Below are 24,688 nucleotides of genomic sequence, written 5' to 3'. Positions count from 1 at the left end.
ACAGCAGCCTTGAAATCGCATTTAAATTAACTCCTCCAAAACTATGTTAATTTTATCTTGCTCACTGTGCTGTGTCTCCTAAATTGTTTTGTGCTACCGCCACTTTTATTTACAGTGTTAGTTAATCACGCAAAATCATTTAAAAAATCCAGATGTATAGAAGTTTGCATTTACAATCATATTAAATAATAGTGTTTAACACTTCCATGTTATCAAGCTGTTTTATTCCTTCAAATACTGGCAATGGCCTATAGTATTCTAAGCAGTGGATAATAGTAGTTCACAAGGGTCAACAACATCGAAGAATTGTATGCTTTGTGAATGTTAGAATACTTGGGGAGACAGGCTTGGCTTGGCTTGACCTGCTTGGTTAATTGGCAGCCTCCTGCACAGGATGAGGAGCTCAAACCCCGTTCAGAGTGAATGAACCAAGGAGAAGCTGCAAGGTGGAGAATGGATGCTTTAAACAAATGTGAAGGGAGACATTTGAGTTCAGTTACTGTATGTATATGGTGATTAAGTAGAGCTGTGTGAGATTGACTTGACCTTATTATCCCTCCTGAACTTCAGTTAATAAATTCCATTCAATAAAGTTAACATGGGGTGTTAAATATTTTTCACGATCAATTCTACAGTTGAGCTGCACTCAACCTCAAGGTCTTACAAGCTGCAGAGAGCCGTCACTCATGAATGAAGAGACAGAATTTACAGTGCAAGAATGAAAGTACAAGAAGTGTTTAGAGGAGACAAAAAATATTGAAACCTCTGAACTGTTAACTGATGTTTTGCAGAACCTGCCATAGTACATTCCCAAGCCAATTAAACAACATTCTGAGCAATGAAGTCCAAGCAACAGCTATTAAAGAAAGTAGAATAGGCTTATGGAATTTAAGAGACATATAACATTGTTGCTAACTGAGCACATATCCACTGCTAGATAAGAAGACTGTAACGATTTCTGTAACACCACCACTCCTGTCAGTTTTTTTAAGCAAAAGGTACAGGTTTAAGTACTCAGTTGAAAAACAAGTTCTAATCAAAAACACTGCACTCCAGTTAGTGTTGTCCCATCAGTACTGAGAGATTGAAAATTTGAATGGATTTTTGCTTAGAATGGAAAATAACATTTGTGTGATTACTTAATACTCAAATCCAGATTTCATCAGCTTAACAACGGAGGGTCATCCGGGGGTAGTAGCCTATTATTGTATTATTGTACTGTTTCATCTCCTTACCTATTGTCCTTAAATAAATGAAATCATGTTTTTTTCTCTATTTTATACTACTAGATGTACCGTATATACAACAATACATACAACACATATTCACCATGGGCCCTAATTCGAAAACCATGGAAAGAACTGTTGTGATTAAGAGTGTTTTGACTACATGATTCTATATTTTTATCATTATTAAATGCTGTACTGTATTCAATATTCAACATTTGCAATCTATACAATTTTTTGTTTCAGTATTTGCCTTTAACTTAGGCATAACCCTCAGCATATAATTTTCTTCTGTAACATACAGATATTAGATCATTGAATATTCTTGTTAAAACAGACGTTGCAAAATTAGTTCTAAGAATGAAGTTGCTTTTAAGGCATGTTCCTGAAAGAATAAAACATGCATCAGAATAAAAAAACACATCTAACCATGTAAGCCAATTAATTTAAACAAAAAGTGTATGATTATTATCATCAATAGAATTTTTTAAACTGAAATTCAGGAGGGATAACAATGACAAGTGAATTACACACAGCTGTACATAATCACCATTTTTGAACTCCTCTACCTCATCTCCACCTTGCAGCTACACCTTAGTTCACACTCACAACAGACATGAAATAACCCATATAAAAAAGACTAAAGGGGAAAAAACATAATACTTCTTTAGAGTTCATATTGCAATTTTCCACAAAACCCCAGCCTGTTGTTTGGCTGTTCTCCCCCATCTTACTAATAAACATCAGATTATTTAGCTACTTACTACTTATTAAAACAAGTATATCATTAACCTTCAATGTTAACCTTCTAATATGCTTTCTTGTGTCTGTGCCAGAATCCTGCTGCGTCTTGTCTTGTCATGTCTTGCTCCTTCTAGTTTAATGCTCCTCATTTGGATTTTGAACTGCACATTCTTGTTTCATGCATATATTACCTTACAAATGTCAATGTCACATTCCGTTTATCTGGCATCCAGCCAGTCCTGAATTTTCTCTATTTTGCTTGTGCTGCTGTTATACCTCTTGCATCTCCGCCTTTTGGTTTGTATTATCTGCAAATTTGGAATCCAAATAGCATAGCCAGATGTTCTAATCGCGTCATTGTAATCTTTAACTGCAATTGCTTTATCATCTCAGATACAGAAATCCACTTTGCCAAATCTAAAGGATATAATGCCAAATGGGTTCTGTAATGAAGCCTTCCTGGCAAGATAATGCACAGATCAATTTGACAGGAAGCAACCTACAGTAGGTGTACTAGTTTGCACACAAGTGGGGCTTTCCTCCTCCATGGATCTCAGGAAACTGTCTTTCTAATTAATTGAAATACAATTATTAGCCTTTTTTGTTCAGTCAGCTTGTAATAGAGGAGCTAAGCTGTAATAGTGGAGTGATCATGTTAAAGGACCTAATGTGCTTCTGACCGTTCAGTTCAATTTGACATTCTTTTAAAAGGTGAAATTGATTTTAAAAATCTGTGGCTCTACCAGCGGTGGGAAGACGTTATGACTGCATATGATCTAATTTTAAACTATTTGCTCTATGCTGGGTTCCTGATTTACGTCTTCTCATACTCAATCAATAAATCAATCAATCAATCAATTCCATCATTGCCATTGTATTGACCTCACAAGCAAATGTACTATGCAGGCTGTTTTTTTACGCTCACTTAATCAGAACCTGAGAAGAACACTGTTCAATTTAAATGCAAGAGAATGCAATTTACAAACCCACCTTCAGTTCTTACAATCATCTCTAAACCTTCACATTACAGCCTTTATCATCCTGACAGTCATTCTTCCCAGGCACATATTCCTTTTACAGCAGACACATTCCGACAAGATTAAATACTAAACTCTTATAATAATCTGTCCGCTTTTTACCATGTTTACTGTTTAAAACCAATTCCAGGATAATCACCTCATCTGAGCAAAGAGTCTTTAAGTTACAGTTCTCCCCCATCATACCATCTTCTCAAGCATTTCTTTAATCAGGTTAGAAGGTTACAAATGAAAGGAGGCCATTGAAGTCTCCTATAGTTTTCTCTGTTCAAGATCAATGTTATTAAATTGTCTGTGTAAGACACAGCTAGGAACAGACCTTGTTGCCCTTCTTTGAACTGACTGTAGAACAGAAATGTTTTTTTGTAATATACATTATTGACCATGATTGCTGATTTACAGCATTCTGCATGCCTTGTATAAAATATAAACTTCCAATGATGTCATATTTTCAATTCCCAAATTCTTCGAAGCTTTTCTATTTCCTTTGAGAAGTTATAAATAACTGAAATTAATATTAGAAAAAATACCTGGACTTTCAGACAATGAGTTTCCTCTTTTGTTGTTTTCCTCTTTCTGCCCTGTCTATTGTGTATGGTGACATGTTCTGTTTTCTTTCATGAGGTGATTCTGGCCCCTTTAAAGCTGTAGAAGCTGTAGACGTTTCATCTTGGAGGTCATAAAGGTCTTTTTAGACAAATTACAATTACAGTATACAGTATGTAATCTCTTGGAGCTACACCTGTATGTTGAATGACTTACAGTACCACAACCTACCTGTGTTCATGTTTGTTAGTAAAAAGAACTGGGCTATCAGCAACAGGCATGTTCCTGAGTTTCAGTGAGTCTTACTTTGCTCTCAGTAAGCTCCTTTGCATTAGGCTGTCTGCAACTGTGTGTTAGTACAGAGAGGTACTGTACATATGCACAAGATAACATGATAATAATTTTGAGGGAATAACCAATATACAGTTGTGTAATATTTATTGATAAATATTCATTTTAATTGAAAAGTAAACTTTTGCATAAACCAATGGCTATTTAAATTACTTAATGCCAAGAAATTGTATTGTTAATATTATATCACCTGTGTAAGATTCTGTGTAAGTACGCGTATATACAGTACACCTGTAGAAGTGTATGTATTGTTTTGTAAATGCAAACCTTTGAAATTCAGATGATACTGTTTGATTTAAATAGTCACCATTACATATTGTAATAACAGCATACAGAAGTCTGATTCTCTCTTTTCAAAAGCAATACTAAAATAATGGACTAGCTTTCATATTCTTTCATGCAGCTAAATGGATGTTTAAGCATTAGTATTGTGAAATCTGACTCCAGATGTTCTGTTTTCACTATCATGCCAGAACTATCAGCCTCTCTCTTTACTCAATCTTCTCAGCAAAGCCCTTCAGTAAATGATTCGATACTCCATTGTGACCTGTCTGCTTGTCTCCAGTGTAGTTTCAGTGTTTTACACTGAACAGAAACTGCTTTGCTCTTGGAAACTAAACATACTGTATTCACAGCTCATTCTTATGGGTTCTTTTTCATCCTACTAGAGCTCTCAGCTCATTTAGATTGTAAGACTGAAGGAAAGTTTGTAAACGTTCATTGAACCCATCCTGTTTGGTTGCAATTTACTAATTTATCCTAGGATCTCATCTGGCTCTTTCTTTAAATACAGTACATTACAGTAGATGTCAGCAAAAACTAAAGAGAAAAAATGAAATATTTTGACGGTGTAGGTTTTCAGACTCCTGAACTCAATATTGGATGGAAACCCTTTCTGCAGCAATTACAAGTCTCTAGTAATTGTGTTTAGCAGCTTTGCTGCAATCTTTTCCTCTTCTTCTTTGCAGGTTTTCCCAGGGTGTCTCATGTTATTATTGCACACAGATAGACAGAGGACACTCAAGTAATTACATGACGTAAGGTCATTTGTGTACCTACATTAAAAAAAGGGTTAAATATTTATGCAATCATGGCTTTGTCATTTTTCTTCCATATTAGTTATCTTTTATTTATTTGTGTTTTTTGCTTTGAATGTATGAAGTAGGTTGTGTATACAACAAATATTAACTACAGTTAATTTAACTAAATTGTTATATTTGTTATGAATATAACTGTTCTATTAAATAGAAAAAACTTAATATTACTAAATGTTAAATGTCGACTACTTCAGAGTGTCATGACAGCAAGCTTTATAGCAACACAATGTAAAAACTACAATGATCTGGTTACTTTCCAGCGCTTGAACTGTATATTGTCCATATACAGAATACATCTATATTTGGAGAATGCTGTCCGTTTTGTAATTAATCTTAATCTAAGAAAAGGTAGGTAGAGTACAATTAATTAAAAATAGTAATTAAACTGGAGGATAAAGAGATTTTAATACCAAAATCACATTCTGTAAACTTTTTGGCACATTTCATCCGTAAAGGATTATAATGCATTTGCTAACTGATTCCTGGAGTCAGAGACCACAAAACTGCTCATCCAGTGACCAGCAAGTGCTGCTGAGCAATTAATGTTTCTGAAATGTCTCTGGATGCTTCTGACAGATGAGCTAATGATGGAAAGAGTGCTACATTTATTCACACTTGACCTGTTCCTGTTACAAATACAATGAGTCCCATGACTGTTCCAGCTGTAACTTGGAAAAGAAAACCTGCTAATGGATGTTAAGCAGTAGGAGTACAATCCAGTTCATTCTTACTTTGTTTAGACTATACAATAGCAATTGTTTCTAGTTATTTGTGAAAAAGATTTTTTCTGATCCAAATGTCATGTTGTATTATATTCTGTGAATCATTTTGCATATCTACAGTATATGGTAAAGAAAAGTCTATTGTTGTGTCAGAAAATACACTGCAAGCATATGCCACTCACAAATGTTTTTTGTGGGTGCTTGCTACAATTTGATATTAATAATTAATGTATTTTCTTTTGATCTTTCTCAGGAACATGTTTGATAATTTTGGTATATTACACATGTAAGAATACACTCATTCATTTTAATGGAAAATGGAAAATTGTATGATGAATTAGAAATAATAAGCACACGTAAAATCTAAAGAACATGGGATATACACTTGATGACAATTGCCAAAGAGCACGAGGGGATGAATCAATCAATAAGCACATTACAATTCTTAAATAACTGATTAAAGAAGTAACTGAAGAATGTAACTAGTAACTGAGATGTTTATGTATTTTTATCAATAACAAGTGTAAATAATTCTTGAGACTTTCATATTTAAGCATTTAATCTTTGTCTCCTTTTATCTTACACCAATGTTATAACCTTTGCAATTAAAAGGGAAATGACTACAGTATTGAGCAGACTTTCAAACTCTCTGTCGAACGTTTCAACTTCATGATCGCAAATGGTAATGGGGATCTTGTCAGCACAGTTTAAAGATTATTGTGCTAAACTGCTTCAAACCATGGCTTAAGGAAGGCTTAGTCTCTACTAGATTTATGAAAGAAATAGATAATATTTAAGTACTCAATCTATATTGAAAAACAAAATAATGTTATTGCTTATACAGTAAATGCAACAGATTCACAGTTATTATCAGAAACATTATAGATGCCTTTTTTGTTGGAGGTGACAAATTTCATAAATACAATATTTTCTAGAGGTGTTTACTATGCAAATTCTGTATTAAAATTATTTTACTGTACTAAGTATTTAGATACTAGAAGCACTTAAGATAAAGAAATCTTTAGGGGCAGAAGGTGTTCTGCCATTTAAGGAAACAACAGATGGTGTTCACTGGCCATTAAAAAGTTTTTCCTGTGGTCTTTTGATAGTGTGTAGTATCCACTGATTGAAAAATTGCTAAGGTAGTGTATGTCCATAAAAAGGGTGACAAACTCAACCAATTAATTATAGACCAATGAGTCTGAATTAATTAGGTTATAGAAACAATATTATAACTTGCTCAAATTCTTTCTATAAGCCAGAGTCATAAATGGATACAAACAGAGCATATGATAGTGTATTTTTAGATTTTTTATAAAGTTCCTCATGAAAAGAGTAAAGTTTCCATTTTAGGTCTCCAGCAGTCCAAAACAGTTCCCGTATCGACAGATGCAAGACTCCAGAAGTACTTTTCATGGTTTTTAATAAAGATTTTCCATCAAATTATAAGCAACTTAACAGGTCTAACCATTTATTTGAAGTGAATACAAACAATGCACAGCCTTGAGTCCATCTGTCCATACAAAAATATAATGTAGACAAAAGTTTTATAGAGCAAAAAAGAATAGTCACTTCACGTTAAGCCTCCTTTCAGAGAATACAAAAAGACACAACGAAATGTCCTTTGAACATAAATGCTTCTGTGAAAAAGCCTCAAAAGGCCAATTCCTGGGCCACTTGAGTATTATGGTCAGTCACAAATGAACTTTTAATCAAAAACACACCAAAAACATGATATGTCAAAAATCTGTATACTTCATTTTTCTGTTAGTGTACATTCATTAATACAGTGTATAGTACAGAGTAAATCAAGATCCTTTTGATGCTTTAAGGTATTTATCTCTTGAGAATGTTAAAAAGTATTTACATTAAAAAACTGACTTGCACTCAGCATTTGTTAGTTGCTCAAGAATGCACTTCTCTGTCAAAACTTCCAGAATCTGGAGCCAATAATGTACTGTATGAACATGAATGCATTCATTGGCCACTAAGAGGTAACATTATGCTACTCTATGTGAATACATATCTGTGTAACACAATATTTTGTTACATTATATGCAGTGTTTCTAATGTTAAAAATGAATCTTGAAAGAAAATCTGTAAGTTGCCAACAATGAAAAGGAAATTTTCATTTTATGCCAGAGCCATTTATATCTGTCTTCCACTTTCAACACAGCACTCATAATTGTGATTAATAGTCAGCTTTAAATAGCTAAATAAATTCTATGCATCAGCTAAGCTGTAATAAAATAATCTCATATTGGATCAATAACTGGATCCATCCATCTTCCAGTGTAAGCACTTTCACATAGAATTCTCTATCGTAATTGGCAGCTTTTGACAATGGTAATACTTAACTAAGCTCTATCATGGAATCCTTAATTAAATGTTAGCTTACAGTAATTGAGCCTTTGCCGGTCTTATTAATATTAATAAATAACTTCAAGTAACTTGATAATACCCCATTATTACATTATATTTTTGGGGAGGATTTGATATAAATAGCTTGCAGTGGTAAAATATGAGTGTGGTGAACATTAAAACAGTTGTTGGACTCTTTTTTTTTCTTTTTACATTTATATATTTTCAGAAGTCATTTTTGACTTTTCAGTGAAATTTAACAACTCAGAGCCAGCCTTCCAAAAAGTTGGATGTTTGGGGACTTTTTTGTTTAAGATTAGATGTTCTACAGTATACTGTATGAAGGCTTATTAGTTCCAAACACAATATTACATTTAAACAAGATAAATGTGTTTTAAAAAAGATAGTGCTGCTTATTATAATAATAAGTAAATAATTATAGAGTTTTTTAATATTATTATAGCATGTAAAATAAAACAAGATTTTGTTTTGGGGGGAAGGAGTTTGCAGGAATACAGTACATTTTCATAGCTCAGAAAAATAAAGGGAAGTGTATCATCTCACACCTAGCTGCCCTTGTACAATTGGTGTATGGCTCCTTCACTGTTATTTTCACACATAATAATACATCTGCGTGGCCTTTCTTAAAGATAACATCTTTTTGCATGCCGGCTGCTCTTTGCGCAGTTGCGATTTAGTACAAGTTCAGATATTCAAACAGATTAATAAAAGGGTGTCCCTTGCTTCCAGTAAAACAAGTCAACATCCCACATGCTAGCTCAGAAAACCATTGGCACATTAATTTAGTAGGCCATTCTGTATCCGTAGGAGGAATTATTGTAATGACAGCAAGCTTCCTTCTTGGCTTTGCAGAGCCGCACATCAGACTGAAGTGTAAATGAGCCCACTGAGACCCGTCTGTGGGTAAATGTCAGTGTCCTTTGGCGTGCAGGGGGAAGAGTACAGGAGAGAAATGCTGCCAGCTCCTTGACCTTGTTACCAACTCATGGGATGAATGACTCAGTCACAGAGCACCATCTCTGCAGGGATTCATGGACCATATTTGTGATTTACAAGGATCTGTTAAATGGAAAATGGTCCGCGGGTTCTTCTTGTCCTTTGCTATTACTGCCTCAGACACAAGCGCCTTTTACTAGTTGTAAAAAACCCTATCAACATGTGTTATCTTTGACTCCATGTGTCATACTTCAAATGTGCCATGGCCAATAATACAGTATGCCTGTCTTCGCAGGCACATTGAGGCTCATGGTGCATGAAATTGCTGTTTTGCAATACTTTTTTAAAGATTCCTAGTTGAATTAAGCTAATCTTTTGGAGCCAGAACATGGGGCATTTTTAATAGATTTAGGGAGCACACTCACCGAATACTGTTAAGAAAAAAACAGGCCACAAATGTCTTCCTTAATTTAAAGAAAAAAAAACAATAATGGATAAATGTACAGTAAAATTTGTTCTTCTGTAATATTTACTTTGTCCTCAAAACACTTTGGATTATTTATTATGTTCTCATCTCTTAATTTAGACCATACCTATCCCTAGTCGGTCAGGAGACAGGGGGGAGTGTCCGAGGTGAGCAGGTGTCCAGGGGAAGTGAGTCCGGGGCAAACAACCCAAGCATAAATCCAAAAGGGAAATCCAAAACGGGAGGCAAAGTCCAAGACCAGGGTATCCATCCAAAATAATTAAAAACCAGAACCGGGTCGGGACCGGCGGAACAAGGAATGAGGAACAGGAAACTAAAACCATAACGGAGCCAGACACAGCAGGACCCCAGGCTCTCACGAAACGGGATTCAATGAGAAGCCCGGGCAAACACCTGCGTCTGGCTTTAAAGGTGGAACTAAAGAGGGGCTGGAATAAGGAACAGGTGTGGGGAATAGGACAGAACGAGGAAGGGCTGGAGCGCCCTTAAGGAGGAGTAACCATCGTGACAGGTTGTGTCTGTGTGTGCCCTGCAAGGCAATGGTGTTCCATCCATTGTGTATCCTCGTGCCCGTTGCCTGCTGGGATAGGCTCCAGCTCCATCATGTTTCTAAATTTGATGAACTGGATAGGAAATAGGTGAATGGAATACATCTTCACTTGACTATTTGTAACTGTGTGTTTCTATAGATGAAAAAAAACCTGTTAAGGAACTAATCCCAGAATATTAAAATCAATTAATCAATTCACTTGCAACCAGCAAAGTACAGCCTAAGAGTTTCCACATTTTCTCACAATGAACTATCTGGTTGCAATGTACCTATGTTTCAGATCACAGTCATACCAGATAGTGGCCCAATCAACAAAGAAAACTTTTCCTCAACATAAGCAGAGAAAGTTTTTCTAAACTTCAGAATTAATTTTGCTTAAGTCATCATTAGTTACATCATCAATAAGGGTGAGTGAATTAATTCCAGAAGTGGCCTAGTCATGAATGCATAGTTCATTGCATTACCTCCACTGTGCTTCAGAATTTGCTCTGAGGTACAAAGATAAAGTCAGTAAAGTTTTGAAAACAAAATGGACAAATGAGGATAAGATAAACTCCGAAAAAAGAGAAGCGCAGATAAAAACTAGAGAGCACCACCTCATCCGTGAAGCATGGTGGAAGTACTGTGAGTCATGTCAATCATGCCTGTGGAACTGGCTTAATGTTAGTAATTCTGAAAACATTCTATTTACACCACTGGTGCTGAGCTCAGTCAACAAAATCTTATTATTCATAGAATTTAACAAAAGATAATTAAGCCACATCTAAAGAACAATCTTCTAAGAACTGAGTGATGGCGCAGCAGCAGCTGAAGTAAATTTGATTGATTGAAACGGAAATGAACAAAGTGTTACAGAAAAGCCTAGAATCACAACTCTACAGCATTATGTTTTTTATGTGTAATCAAATAAAAAATATTGTTATTGTTACAATCAAATAACCCATTTAATCTGAGATACAATATTTAACATATATTCTTTATGCAGCCTTCTTAAAGCGTTGTGTTCAGAGTAGCCAGATGTCTAATAGTTTAGGACCGTACAGCATAATGGAAACACAAGGCAAAAGGAGTAATCTGCTTAACTCTGTTACCTACCTCACGATCGTAAACCCCTCCTCTTAAGGACGCTCCAGCCCTTCCTTGTTCAGTACTCATTCCCTGCACCTGCCTCTGGTTCCTGCCCCCGTCCTATAAAAAGCCGGGCGCTCCCTCTGTTCTGGGCTCTGCATTGGTTCCTGTATCAGGCAAGTCCGGGACCTGGAAGCGACTGGTCCCGTCAAGGTTTTAAAGTTCCTGTTCCTGCCGGTTCAAACCCGGTTCCAGTTTTAATTCTGTTTGTCTTGGATGGACCGCCTCGTTCAGGATTTTGCATTTCCTCGGATTCCCCATTGGACTCAGTTTTGGACAGTTTGCCTCGGCCACACCTCCCCGAACACCAGCGCACCACGGACACACCCCCTGTTTTCATTCCCGACTCCCGCATGCTTTTTCCCCATGTTTTTCTCACTCTACCCAGGATTGTGTAGTCCGCATAGGGTCCTGAAAGAATGCCTTCGTGACACTACCTGTACAACATTCAAATTAATATGGGATATTCTAAAGAAATTTTGCTTTTGCTTGCTCAGATTAAAAATACATAAATTGGAAAAAAGCTATTTATTTACTTCCTGTTTATTTTCCTTTGAGTTGCTAAATCAAAAGTTCCCAGAATACGCACAGAGTATCATTTATACTTGCTTTAGTAATTGTCTTTAATATTTCAATATTCAAATAATAATTTGATTTCTGATTCAAACCCTGTGCTCTGTGTTCAGAAATAAATATATAGGTAAGGTATACAGTACCAGATGTATAACACACTTACTGTATACTGTATATTTATTACAATAATGACTTTGAGACCCGTTTATACAATGGGATGTTTACTGGAACAATTTGAGAGAATTACCTTGCTCAAGAGCACAACAATGCAGAGTCTGGAGCCCCTAACCACTACTCCACACTGAAGAAAACATAACCATTAACTACCCTATGATTGGGAGACCAAACTGTACATGCACCAACAGTGAAAAGGTAATTTCATATGCTTGATTGTATGCCAGTACTAACAAGAACTGGAGCTTCTCTCACTTTCCTCTTTCCTCAAGTAAACCAGACTCCCTGAGGAAATATTTCAGCAATGTGCCAGAGAAAAGATGTACAGTATGTACAAAATGGTTCTGCTGCATAATGTAAATTTTCTATATGCATTTGTCTTCTGTGTATAAACCACACAAAAAGAAGGGAAAGCACTTTTAGATAATGTCCAACAATTCTGAATCGCAATGAAAATGCAACACTCTTTAGTAAAACTTTGAATCATGATGTTATTTAGATTTCACATACTGTGGTGACAAGTTTGTTGAGTAGTGTTGCATCAAACTATGCTCAAGTAATTTGATTTATTGGTTTAAGAAAAAAACAGGCGCATTTAAGTTTGGTTAATATTGTCAAAAGGTCATGTGTTCTTTGATGCCATTCAAGGATAACATGCTGTCAATTACAAGGCTTCTTTACTGAGCAGAACTCTCAGATAACCTGAAGGAGGAAGAAGGAGCAACATTAATTATAATGGCAATCTGGCAATGTGACTCAATAATCATCTGAGGGAGTATCAACGGGAGGCACAGGCCGCATACACTCGCCAATCACTCTGTGGGGGCATACCAGCTCAGTTTCCTATGTTCAGAGTCAAGAAGAAGCCATGCAACTTGGGAAGACTTAAATAGTACCATATGAATGTCACAGACATTAAGGGCAGAGGCTCTTCTTGTACTGTCCTGAGAAGAAGCACCAGAGAATAACTTGTCCATGGTGGCTGGGAACCACTCTTACTCAATAAACAAGGAGCAAAGTTTGCTGATTAGGACAACACCTTCTTTTTTGCTGTGCTTCGGAAGGAACTCAGCGTGGTTGTAGCAGTCCAGGACCGGTCTACTCCAAACTCCCTTGGACTAATCGAGCACTTCTTGTGGTAGCCTATTCCTACCACAACTTCACACAGAACTACAGCGCAGTGGTGTCGTTGATTATGGCCTTCACCTAAAAGGGACCTGGTCAGAGCCAATGGACCCTCAAAGCGCAGCATTCTTCATCATGTGGATCCCTCATACCTGTTTCAGGGTGAGGTAGACATGCCAGAAATGGGAGTAAAACTAGGCCTTTTGCAACACAGGTGTTCAACTCTCAGGCTCCACCCTTGTGCCTTGAGTCGATCGCTCATACGGATACCACCATGAGACTAACGGCCGAACGCACTGGGTGAATAAAAACCTGGAGACTTGATTGATGTGTGACGGGATGACTGGACCCCTGGCCGAATGGTCCTGGAATATCTTCCTCAGTATATCCACAGGTATGTCTCAGTACGAATGCCAGTACCGATTTCAGTCTCCTCTCCTCAGGTTGAGGCCAAACAACATGGATGTCCTTGCTGCTGACAGGGCTGCAAGACACCTGGGTGGTAAAGACCAGCCTACTCAAGCCCACCCATTGGACAGCCAACCCGACACTGATATGAAGCTCCTTCCTTCAGACCGGATCAATGCGTAAGGCTGTCCACAAAACACCTACGCCTGCCTTTCAGGAAGGTGGCTCCTTGCTTCATCAGCCCATAAAAGGTGGTGGAATGTGTTCATGCTGTCACTTATAGTACCAAATCGCCCTTCCCTATTCCTTGGGAAGGTGAATCTCCCCGGCTTTCCATTTTTCACTCCTGAAATCTGCTCTGGCATCCCTTGCAAGACCAGGTACCCCTTGGATTCTTGACTCTTGTAGATTGCAAAGGAAAGACCTAAAATTCTGTTGCAAGTTCGCTTTCAAAGGAGTTCTGTTATGTACAGTATGCAGCAGTATGTATTCCAAAAAATATGTTTTTACACAATGAAACAATATTTGATGTTTCAGGTTTTAAAAAGGCATAGTAGCAGATTTGTAGTTACTTATCTGCACTTTATTGCACTGACTATTTGATTAATATATCCAAAATATTGTGCATTAGGAATATGTGTAATAAAATGAGAAGTGGTTCTCAAACATATGTACTGTATTTGGAAATAAAAATATTAGGAAATTAGGACATGTCAATACATGTCAGATAAATCTAGGAATTTTACTACTAAAGCAGAGAAGTACAAATTCAGCCTGCAGTAGAGCTGAAGACCATGGCTTTAGAGCATACATGTTATTTCCTGCTGAATGCAGTCACTCAGATTTGGCAGTAAATGAGTGGATTATGAAAAATGATATGTCATTGTGTTGACTTTGGACAGAAACTGTACCTCAGCGGAGACACTAAGCCTGCAGTGCAAGTGAACTAGTGAAGAGCCCAGAATGCTGGAGAGGGGACCACATTCATTTAGAAAGGCTGCCAATTAATAAAAGAACTTGCATCTGGCCCTTCTGTGATATTCCAGAAAGCAAGTGGTAATTGAACCCAGGATGGTAACACTGCAAGCATACCACTCTCAGAGAATACTAGGTTTGGAATAGTGGTTTTCTTTTCTCATACAACCCAATGTGTGTCCCCATCATTCACAGTGCAGGAGACACTGTCACTGTGTTTTTGTCTCTGACAGACTTGTCACAGCATGGGTGGCTCATTGGCATAGCAGTGTGTGCTGCAGTACAGATAACAGAAGTGAATTCAAAGTGTGAGTTATGAAGTTATTACCTTTATAGCTAAGCCATCCAGCGGCATCTGTATTAACCAGGATCAAGGGAGCAAACAGATACATACAAGTAAACAGAAAACATCAAAACCTTTCCAGATGTCACTTGTGATATGGTCATGTGAGATAAACTGGTATAGCATGGGTTTAAACAGTGTTACTGGAATGGTGCAAATTACAATGTAGCAACATGATGATAAAGAAGAAGATCTGTGTTGTGCAAATACATTTTTTTTTAGTTGCCGCTTGCTTGGAACAGTTTTGCGCAAGTTAATAACAGATTAGGACATTACCAAGCCCCTGGTTGACAGCGGAATGTCACAACAACATGATATTAAACTTAGACTGTGGCTGTAATAACTTTGGAAAGAATGTTTTCACAGCGTCTCCCTATAGTCTACGAATTTGCATTCCATCAAATGTCTTTAAAAAATGCCATTTTTATTTGTAATGTTGTCACAGTGTTACTTGTCAGTTGAATGCTCAGTTGACAGTGTTACTTGTCAGCTGAATGTGCAGTAGTTTGTGAATAATGAATATTAAGGCAGTAATGTAAAGTAGTGGTAAGGACTCAGGAATAGAGGAATGTGGGTGCGTACCCTTGCTGCAACTTTTAACTTTGAAGCTTCTTTATCCGGATTGCGCCAGTAAATGCCCTTCTGTGTAAATGGACCTGCAAATCATACAGATTTGTTTTATAATTGATCTACCTGGTAAAATAAATAAATAAACATTTATTTTTTTCTTGATGTGTAAGTACTGCAAATGCAGGAGATTTTTAAAAAGCTATCCGTATGCAATGATTGCAATTATTTATTGTTGTTTTAATATACATTCCTATTGAAGCCCGGAAACGGGCTTCCATACATTCCTAATACTTGTTTAGTCAATATTTTGTTTGAACTTGGAAGGAATTGAAAGACAGCAGATACAGGAGAGAAATTACTTCTAAAACTGTTGTGGTTTTACTGATAAAAAAATTCAACTTCAACACCTGCCGCTGCAATTATGTGTTGTTCGATTTGATTATCATACTAGACTTTTAAAGACTATAATACAGTAATATTTATTGGGTCAGATTGAACACTGTACCGATATAATTTTGTTACACATTGTTATTTACAGATTTTAATACAAAACACATTGTAGGCAAATTCCATTGAAAAAGATCAAAATAGGTTGTCTAGTTGTTATGTATGGCTTTCACACAGAGAACATTGTAGTAAATATTGTTTGAAAGCACAAATGTTCTCAACAGAACGTATCAGCCCAAAAAATGAAAACCACAGAAAGGCAAAACTGTAGTGAAGTTAATTTTTGTTCATGCTAAAACCATATTTACAGTACTTTAAAACATTGATCTGAAATACCTCAAATTTGTACTTGGCAGCATGGTAGCCCAGTGGTTAGCATTTTTGCCTTGCAACTCTGGGGCCTTGCACTAATTTCCAGACCTGGAATGCTATCTATGTGAAATTAGTATATTCTCCCTGTGTTTGTGGGGGTTTCATCCAGGTGCTCTAGTTTCATCCCATAGTCCAAAAATGTAGTGGTAGGTTAATTGTCTTCTGAGAAAATTAGCCTTAGGTGCGTGTGTGTGTCTGTGCCCTGTGATGGAGTTGCTTGCCAATTTCTTGCCAAGAAAGGCTCTGGTTCTCCTGTGTTTGAAGAAGCAGTTAGAAGATGGGTGAATTTGTATATTTTGCTTACTCTCTTCAAAACAGCTGTGCCGAGCTGAAATACAGCAGTGAGCATTTCTTATCTTTATTAAAACAGGAAGGACTGCTAACTTTCCTCTGAAAATGAGTGAGGTGTTAGTTGACACGTTATTTACTCTTCATCTACTAGACAATATGAGGGAGCAAATAAAAAGGCAAATAAAATCCTAGTACCAGTTAAAAGTGTAGGGATGTTTAACTGTATAATGCAGTAGTAAAGCCCCATGTAGAATATGCATATTTTTATTTACCACATCACAAAAGATGTAATTGAATTTTATGAATTGGGAGTATGAATAAATCTGGAGAGTACATACATTACACATGAACATACATGTACAAATGGTAACATAAGTAATGTATGTCAAAGAGCTACACCAGTGATGAACATATCTAGTCTGAAAGTTTTCATGTTTTTAAAATGTTTCAAATACATTTTTTATGTATTTTAAAGTTGTAAATTAACTCCTATAATTTTTCCATAAAGCTAGTTTTAGAAATAGGTGTTGAGAAAATGGAGAAATACCAGAAATTACCAAGTGAGCTAATCAATAAGTAAATTAATCTTAAGTCCCACATCATAAAGATTTTGCCAAGAATATACCTCAGTGATTGGTCACAGAATTGGTGAATAAATCAGGCATACTAGATTAAATAAATATTAATTAATATTTACAATGACCCATTATACAACCACAACATACTGTAAATATACAACTTACAAATTACACTATTTACAAACAAGAAGCCCAATAGCCTATGTCCTGATCACCTGACCAACCAGGAAAACCCCAGACTGCTACCAAATATTTGAATCCTATATAATACCTACACAGGATAACAAGGGAGATAAACTAGCCTTCTGTACTAAACAGAATACAACCTAGAATTAGATCTCGATAAACCCAGATGCTATAAAATGAATGGGAACCTACAATATCTCCGTATTCTAAAAATACACTCACTAACCAGGAGAGACCAATTGTAACCTACTGTGGGGATTCTCTATATAGGAAATCAGTTTGCTAAAAACAGAATAAAGAGCTCTCTTAACAAAGTATAAAATACTTAACCTGACTCTGATTTTTAAGGCTGATCTGAACAAGGCCCTTCCCCAGTTGCCACTGTCTCTTCTCCTCTGCTGTCATGTCCTTCTCTCTCTGGGTTTTTTCTCTCTCGAAAGCTACTTGTTTTTATCCTATACTCATCATCTAATGAGTCTTAATCATTTGCTTAGAACTCAATTAACCAAGGTAAACCAGAGATTCCTATGATCAATGTATCTCATACCCAGCACAACTAACATATACCTTAGATCCTTTCAGGCTTTGAAGCTGAGCCAGGTGTTTTATCCATTGTCTCTAGATTCTTAAAACACCTCAACAAGCCACTTCCACTAATACAGTGGTTGGTTTACATCTAGGACATGAATATAGTTTTTAAAGAAAAAATCATGCAGCTATTTTAACATGTCCATTGAATTAGTAAGAAATACATAATTCATAAGAGTAAGGAAGCTGCATGTTTTCAACAAAAAGGACAATTTGTTGTGTTTACTTGTACTGTATTTTGTCATTGTTCGGTTACATGTAGTATCAATTTAGGAAAGAAAGTAAGGATTCTACATTTGATACACATTTGATAAAAATGTTTTTTCCAGGAGGAGAAAGAATAGAATTATTCTACAGTACATCCCAATTTAGAAAAAAAAAAGCTTTCTAGAACTTCCCTAACTCTGTCTGGTTGATAAATGCTGATAAGGCCTTCTGTTAAAATAAGAGTTATGGTTAGTAACTAAAAATGTTTTTTTTATATATTTACAGGGAATATAAAATGTATTTAAGTAACATTATTATTTAATAAATTAAATTATATCATAAAGATCATTTAGATCTGGACTTTACTGGTAAAAAAGATTAATTTGTGTGTATTCCATCAAATAAATTCTAAAGTCATGACCTGTCACATCACGCCAGTGAAATGCAATAGCTTCCTCTTGATTGTATCATGTTCTTTTGTGTACTGTGCAAATGGTCATGAAACATCTGTTTTACTTGAAACCAAGTATGCCATAAATGGATAAACATACTGGGCTTCATCATATAGAAGGCTAACTGTGGTTCAGTTCTGTCCACACTTCTTCTCAGCAACAGGAATGGGATTCTGTTCTGAACATTGTTTACCTGCACTGACAAATATGACCGTTAGGGGGCGGTGTTGTCATTTAGGTTTTAATGCCATGGCTTAACGTTAAATAAAGTTCCAACAAACAAAAACCAGAAAAGAATGAAAGCAACAATAAATACATGAAATAACATTTTTGATCACAAAGTTAAAGTTGCTTCTTTGTCAGTATTTCATTATGTAGCACGATTAGAACATATCATCTTGACATTAAAGTGGTTAAATAGGTGCAAACATTTCTTTTAACAAAAAATGCAAGTCGAAATTATGCTGGCTAAACCTCATAAAATGTCAAATCTACATTTATTTTCATGTTTTCTAGAAGTATGCCTGAAGAAAGGGGTGGTGACTGGAAAACTGGAAGTGTTATAATGGAGATAGTAAAAACAACGGTAAAACTATTAATAACTATATGAAGATCATATGAAAAATAAATTGCAAAAACCTTATTCTGCTGGGATTTCTAAAATTTAAAAGTATTTAATTTGCACTCATGTCAGTTTGTCAAATCCATTACATTACTGTATTCGACAAGGTTTGTCATTTAAAATATATTCACTCATCAGTCCTTGTTATAGGCGAAGAGACACAATGTTGAGAAATGACTCTTGAATGTCTTGAATTAAACGATTTTGGCAGGGTTCTTAATTAGTTCTCATTTGTCCAAAAACAATTGCTCCAGTATTTGCTTTTACAGGATGGTAGAAAATGAAACAGGATGGTACTGTACACTGGCATGTTTTTAGGCTTCTAACAATAGATTGATTGTAAGAACCTTTTGCTTCCATTCATGGAAAGTTCCAGTCATTACAAGGACTTATTTTTTCTTTCCTCCCAGTTCCAAATTGACCCTTTTTGAAGACAGGGTTGCTGAGTCACCTGAAACTCGGTAGGTATCCTGGGACAGATAAGCTATTAGAGTCAGCTAATGGGGCCCTGACACACACATTTGATAACCCTTGAAAAACCTTCTCGGGAACCATCAGACCAATTGAACTGAAGAACTGACAGATTTCATTAGCAACCAAAGATGCTTCAGACTTGTACCTGGCAAGCTGCAACAATGTATTTTCAGTAGTTAAGTGGAACCCCAAATAAGATGGAGAAGTGTCCTTTTGTGATCTATGGCTTGTACCACAGATTCCTGTTGAGAGCCTAGTCATCCAATTAATGCCAAACTATCATTCTAATGCAAATACAAATGTTGTAAAACCTTGATGTTCATGAGTTATACATTTGTGATTTCACCTATTCTCTTAAAATGACCACTTATTTCCCAAAACCAACAATCTGGGGGGTGTGCAGTAGGAGAGGATACAGTATGTGGAAACCCACTTGTACATCTTCATTACTTCACAGTTACTATGGCAAATGTGTGACCACCATGTCTCTGGTTACAGTAAAGCCTCAGTAAATCCTACTCAGACTTCAAAGAGCTCTGTTCTGAAATGGTTTACAAATTTAAATTGAACTTAGAAACCTGCTGGGCAACATCCTCTGCCCATTTTCCACGTTTTCCTTCAACAATTGTAATCCTAGCTGAACAGAATAGGAACACGTACTTTTAAAAAATTTCAACTTCTTCTTGGTGTTTTTAATATATATTTGTATATATGAAATTGTATTATTTTTTAGACAGTTGCACGCCATAGAAGAAAACAAAACCTTTACCAAGAGTAGGTTAAATATTACCCTGTATGCACATATTTTTGTTTATGTAGCTAATTGCTAAGTACATGCAAGTGTTTCTATTTAAGTACATATAAAATAAATACTGAGTCCATTTAACATTCAACATGAGACATATCAGTCCATCTGTTACCAGAAAAACTCCTGATTCCTTATACTTCTTATTCCTGATAAGGGATTCAGCAACCTTAAGCCTATCGTGGAATCTCAGGACACAAGTTGGGAACTCACTAGATACACATAAGCCCAAAGCCCAATTAACAGAACCAACATCTCTGAGATGTGGGAAGAACATACAAACTCACAAGGTGCCTCAGTCCAGTGCTCTTAGGCAGCACCTTTATACCTCTCACAAACCCAATTTCAACAGAAGAGAGGGTCTGAGAGACTATTTGTTCAATATCAATATTAATCAAATGTAATACATACACAATGATTAAACTCAATGCAATATCTTTCTGTAAGCTAGGAGCTTAGGTATTTTTATATAAATATCACTCATGTTCATCTACAGTATACACATTTTTTAATTATTTTAGTTTTATCGTTGTACTGTAAGTTAAGATACAACAGTGTTTCAAAACATCCCTTTTTTTCTATTAGATTCAACTTCATTGAATTTCTTGGGTTTTGACACTGTTTAATTTCTTGGACTGTGGTTTTGGCATTTTTGTTGATGGATGTACAGTAACATGATCTTGTTCCTGGAACAACCGTGAACCTACAGTACAGAGCATCAAAGCCGGACGAATTTCAGCATCTACCTCTGCTACAGTATGTTTTAAAAAAGCTGCTCACAAGAAAAGCCATTTGACACATTTGTTGTGCTTAATTGATGTAAGGATCTCTTCCAGTTGTTTTTTGAAAGCAGCTGGGGTTATCAGATTCAATTGTATGTCTGCGTAGCTTGTTCCACACTCCCACAACTTTTGGGGAAAAGCCTTCTATTCTCAGGCTAAATGCACACCCATGTACAGTACTTCCTGCTTGTGTTCTTTTTTTCATGTTTCAGTGTTCAATCTGAAGAAATCCACCTTGGTTGACTTTTTCAGTGTCCTTGAGAATTTTGACTATTTGTGTCAAGTCCTCTTTTCTTTTCTCTTTTAAGGATTAAAAGCATCCAGATCCTTCAGCCTGTCAGTGGTGAAGTCCCTTAATCCTCAGAATGTATTTGGTTGTTCTTCTGTTCTCCTATTCCAGAAGGGCAATATCTGGTCTGTAATGTGTTGACCAAACCTTTATACTGCTCTTAATGAGGCTTTACTAATCCTTGATGAAATATTAACATTACCTACTTTAGGGTGAATTCTATGCTTTTTGTTATACAGCCAAACATTTATTTTGCCTTGTTAAATTTACCAGAAGATTTAAAGTCTTAACAAACACCTCAGACTTTTTCAAAAGTAGGTTCTTCAAGGTCAACATTTCCTATTTCATAAATTAAGTTATATTCTATTAACGACTTAAGTCAATAAAAGGGATAGCATACCCACTGGTAAGACTTTGGTCCAAGTGGCTGAGGAAATGACAGAGCAGTCCAGTCCCCAAAGAACTGACTCATATTTGAAACACAGAGCTTTTGTTAGATACTGTACAGTGCTTAACACCATACTTAGAGGAACGGCAGGGCAATAATACCTCTGTTAAATCATCGCATTAGAAGTTTGTTTTTGTAGTTTTTCAGGTGTTTGTCCAGTCTCAAACTTTATCAAAGTCTTTTTGAATTGTAGTTTCTGCTTCTACAATGTTTACCAATCCTCCTACTTCCTTACAGCCAGTGAAGTTCACATTTGAATAGTACCATCTGGAATTAAATGCTTTAACATTATTATACCATAGCACTAGAGCGTAAATATTGCCTTTAAACTGCTCTTGGCTCAAAATGTGTAACTGATCCACTTTATAATTGGCAGGTATAATTCCAGGCACTTGGTGTTTGACAATAATATTCAGATGCGTCACCCAAGAAAGACACCTCGGCTGCCTTTAAAAAACACTTTCTTCAGTTCCAGTAAAATGGATTGATTTGAAACATGACAATTTCATCTGCACCTGCGTCATCTTGGCTCAGCATATGTTTCTGTCAATTTTATTTTTCTAAATTACAGCTTTGCATTATTGGACCAAATCAAAACTGCTTCTTTTCAAGATAAGATTAATCCATTAAACGGAATTTGGGATTTATCATCCTTGGTGTAAGTACAATTAAAATACATTTTAATAGTACTCCTGGAAAGTCCAAAATGACTGCTGGGCCACTGCCTTGTTCTTAAAATCTCAGAAGCCATTGCTAAAAAATAGTATAGGTGGAAAACTCCAAATTTCTGAGACATCAAGCATGAACAATAAGCTTAAAATTATAAAATCTTTAGTGTCACGTCATAGTCCTATGTTACAAGTAGCTGCATCAATATTGATTAAAAGGTTGAAACTTCAAACAATTTGATTAATTCTTTCCTTAGTGAGCATAATCATGGTTATAATATATTTTCTCTCTCTCTATATTTTTTTTTTATTTTTGAAACTTATGAACACAATAATCATATTGTTACCATCTTAAATTTATTTGGCTCCAATGCTTCATGACATAGGAATCTGCTTGCAGGATGCCAAAACTACTTACATTTACTATTTTACCATTCTTCTTTTCAATTTAACATCTAAATTTATCCATGAGATAAAACACTGCATTCATTGTTTTATCTTCCCAGGTACTTACTGTACCTGTATGGGCTCTGATCCCTCATTTTGTACTACTATGATATATCAGTAACAAAAGGTAGAATGGTAAATGACATACAATATCAACAGACTTAATGTGACAGACTTACAGTACTGAAGGAGAGGTGAGAGCTTTGTGGTTCATGATCACTGCTGGTTATTTTGCAGTTGGGCAGAAACATATAGGTGCTCTGCATCACCATTTCATGAAAAAAGACTCTTTTATACCTAGGCCTTTTCTACAGTGGCTCATGTGTGAATGTAAAAAAAGCATAAATTAAATACCCTCTGCAAACAGAAAAAGGTCAGGAATGACGTGGGAAAAGGAGCCCAGCCCCTGAGGAGAATATTATTGAGTGACAGAATTCTATTTGTGGTATAACTCTTATTTTCTACGCTTGACCCCAAGAAACCAAGTGCCTAAATAAGTATCTTGGTTTGGACACCGTTTAATTTCATTACAGTAGCATTTTGTGTATCTCTGCCCTGTCAACATGGAGATAAAATAGTGTATGAAGACAAATTTTCATCTTCTAAAGAACAGGACGTTATTTCAATGCTTTGATCTGTTTAAAACCCCGAATTACCTTCCGATAAAGCTGAAATGGGTCATGTCATTTGATGTTCTTAGGAATGTTAGTATCGTAATCCTATGACTTCTAGGATGTTTATATTACCTCAGATCACCCTCTGGTTGTTTTTCAGGAACAGCGGTAATATAAACTTATCTCACAAAAAAATAGTTTCTGACAAGATGATTCAATGTTTTTGCTGTCTTTTTACTAGAACAGTAACATAAATGAAGACTACTGTGCTTAATTATTTTGATCTTTTGATGAGTGACCTCCCTTATGGCAGCAAATCAATAATCATCATCCCATTTGAAACTCCAGCCCATTCTGAATTCTGCACTTGCTCCATTTCTACAGCCTTTCCACTGGCGCCCTATTGAAGCACTCATCGTAAGAACAGAGGTTAGAAACAACAGCAGGCTTGTGTCCTTTGATTTGTGTGTCACTGTTCATCCCTAAGGAATCCATAAATCTGACTTTGTCTATGCATTTAAGTTTTTTGAATACTTGGATCAGGTATTCAAAAGCCTGGTCTTCCACTGAATGCTGATTCTCTTCCTTCGAATATTCTGTGTCTGGCCATCATACATTGATTAACCAGTAAGAACTGATCAGTCAGAAATAATGGCAATCGAGTTGAGGGCCTGACTTCTGTTTGCTGGCATTGTTGAAAACACCGCCCTTGAAGTAGGGAATGTTTGACACTCAGGACTTAAGACAGACACAAGTTAAAACAGTCAAGAAGATCAACAAGTTATCAGATAGAACTGGAGATTTAAAGATCAGCTGGAAAGAAAAGTGGCAGACGTCCTCCAGGACCAATGTTAGAAACCACTGGTCTGGAAAGCACCAAAGACTGTGCCCTTTGCTGGCATGGAAGTCCACTCTAGGTTGCAAGGGGGTCATGTCACTTCTGTAACTCACTCAGTACTGAGCCCTGTTGCATGTATACAAGAAAACACAAACTACCTCAACAGAACGTTTTCCCATGGAATTCCTGATTTCAGTATTATGGCA

The sequence above is a fragment of the Lepisosteus oculatus genome, chromosome 6, assembly GCF_040954835.1.
Source record: "Lepisosteus oculatus isolate fLepOcu1 chromosome 6, fLepOcu1.hap2, whole genome shotgun sequence".
NCBI classification, from domain to species: Eukaryota; Metazoa; Chordata; class Actinopteri; order Semionotiformes; family Lepisosteidae; genus Lepisosteus; species Lepisosteus oculatus.
This window is presented reverse-complemented; position numbering follows the sequence as displayed.